Source organism: Capsicum annuum, chromosome 12, assembly GCF_002878395.1.
Source record: "Capsicum annuum cultivar UCD-10X-F1 chromosome 12, UCD10Xv1.1, whole genome shotgun sequence".
Taxonomy (NCBI): domain Eukaryota; kingdom Viridiplantae; phylum Streptophyta; class Magnoliopsida; order Solanales; family Solanaceae; genus Capsicum; species Capsicum annuum.
In genome coordinates, this window is record NC_061122.1 from 219,515,054 (window position 1) to 219,517,609 (window position 2,556).

The window sequence follows — 2,556 nt, forward strand, 5'->3', positions numbered from 1 at the left end:
AAAAAAAATCCACTTCTAAATCATTTTTAATTAACAAACAAACAAAAGACAAAAAGAAAGGAAATAAAAGAAAAAGATTTAAAACGTTTAAACAAAAAGTAGTAATTCAATTGTAATTTGTTATTAGTTGATCTAATCTCAACTACATGGTTATCATTAAAAAGAAAAAATGCTAATTCTAAATCATTTCAAAATTATAAACCATCATCTTAATCGACAAAATTTGAAATACTATTAGGATTCAATTAATGTAAAAAAAAAAAAAAAAAACTTGAATTTATTAACAAATATTTTATAATTAGCACAACAAATATAAGTTCTACACAGAAATAAAGATGCAAAGCTAATGTGACAATTTAATTGTCAAATTAAATTAAAAACTGCCAATAATAATAATAATAATAATAATTTAAAAAAAATACATGTTTTAAGGTTTTTCATTTGCCAAGATGTTCTGATGACACATATAGTCTTCTATAACAACTAAAAGTACACTTTATCCAACAATAACAATAAATTTGAATTTGTTTTGATCATATCTTTTTCCCTGAGGTTAGATACCTAACTGTTATCTCAATAGTGCTTATCATAATTTAAACAATAATAACAATAATTAAAAAATACACGTTTTTTTTAACTTTCATTTGCTAAGATGATTTGTTTAATAGATATCCAACAATAAATTTGAATTTAGTTTGTTTATAACTTTCTCCCTAATTTTAGAATTTCATTGTTATCTCAATTTGTTAATACTTATCATAATTTAAATTTTAAATTATGCTATTCCAACTCTTTATCTCAATATCATCAATGGTTAAATTAAATTAAAAACTGCCCATACAAATAATAATAATTAAAAATAAATAAAAAATACACGTTCTAAGGTTTTTCATTTGCTTATCCTCTTCTATAACAACTACAAATATGCTTTATCCAACAATAACAATAAATTTGAATTTGATTGCATAATATCTTTTTCCCTGATGTTAACGGTTTAGTTTTTATCTCAATAATGGTTATCATAATTTAAAAACTAAAACCCCACTATAAAAATACATACATCGATAGTTTCAAATACATCCCAAGTAATACAAGTTGCCAGTATCGAATAAATAAAGAAATCGACTTTATATTCAATTATCAAGGGATAACTATCTTGCATATTGTTGTTCATGTAATTACAAAGGCAAGTAATTAAGTTCGACATATCCGCTAATTACTGGCGTAGTTGCGCGATGCTAGAGAAAATCCAAATCTCAGTTGAGTTACATTTGCTTAAGACTTACATAACTTCAAAACTGAAGGTTCCATATTCCTCTTCTCTTTCAATGTCTGAGTCAGAAGACTCTCAGTAATCCTCAACATCTCTTCTCCTATATCTCTCCATGCAAACAGTTTTTGCCTTTTTTGTCTTCTGAACCTGTAACAACAAGGGATACATAAAAGATGCACAAGATATTAATAATTATTAACAACCATTATTCAGTATAGCTGTTTTATCTTAATAGTTATATGAATGTATCAAAATGAAGGAAAATGTAAAAACAAACCATAAAACTCCTTAATGCTTGCTTTTCTTTCTTGAACTGACATGTTTGTGGTGCCATCAACATAAACCTAGAAACCGAAAAAAAACGATCCCGTACAATGGTTATTGCAATATGAAAAAAATCTTGAAATAGAGGGGATTAGCAATGCATGAAAATTTACAACCCGAACCTTGAAAATTAGAATTCTCAGCAATTCAAGGGCACCAGCAAGGTGACAATCAGTCCACTGCACTAAAAAAAGGAACAGGTGTGCTGCTGGACTGTAGGACATTCTCATTTGTAGACAAACTCCAGCATACTCTCTAGAAAATCAGAAGCCTTGCACCCCAAAATTCCAACGATCATATTCCAAAAGACAAAACCATCAAGGAAGAACTAAACACTGAATTACTAGGTTCAGACAAACATGTTCACCATACAGAACAAAGAGAAGTCATCAAACCAACCAAACTGAATTGCAAAAGCCTCAAAATAAACAAAGGCGAAGGCTAATAAAAATGAAACAACAGAAATGAGGAAAATACACGATGTAGAGAGCAACAATTTACTTCCTCTTGCGATTATCGTTCAGCTATGTAACCACATTACAACAACTTGATTTTCAAGGGAAAAAAGTGAGATAACTTTACAAAACATAAGCACCTCTAGCACTCTCTCCCAACCTCCACCTAACCCAACCCACCCAAAAAAAAGGGAAAAAACAGCAGAATCATTTGATTTGTGATGTTTAACTAAAAAATCAGCTTACCTTGGTAGGAATGTATGATCTATGACCCATTTGAACCATTTTTGTCGTGTATTCTTTCTTGAACAATTCGCGCTGTGTAAACTTAGAACAAAAATTTTGCCTTCCGATCTAACATATATATAAATAAAGTAATAAAGTGTTAACTCAATCAATTCATTTGATAATAATCTAAAAATCATGTACAAAATAATTACAAATATAAAGAAAGTAGCATCAAAAGAAAATACTAAAAGAAAAATATCTCTAAAATGGAATTAC

General features: G+C 28.5%; 1 long non-coding RNA gene across 3 annotated transcripts; it reads right to left on the reverse strand.

The window, feature by feature from the left end:
- Positions 1-1,109: 1,109 nt before the first annotated feature.
- Positions 1,110-2,550, reverse strand: LOC124889446. 3 transcript variants are annotated; one of them, XR_007048440.1, is made up of 4 exons: positions 2,299-2,550; positions 1,720-1,868; positions 1,551-1,617; positions 1,110-1,420 (listed from the first exon to the last, which is right to left on the reverse strand). It is a non-coding gene; the product is annotated as an uncharacterized LOC124889446 (long non-coding RNA). The 3 variants fall into 3 exon arrangements; XR_007048442.1 differs by having other exon boundaries at positions 1,720-1,932; XR_007048441.1 differs by having other exon boundaries at positions 1,720-1,940.
- Positions 2,551-2,556: the final 6 nt, after the last annotated feature.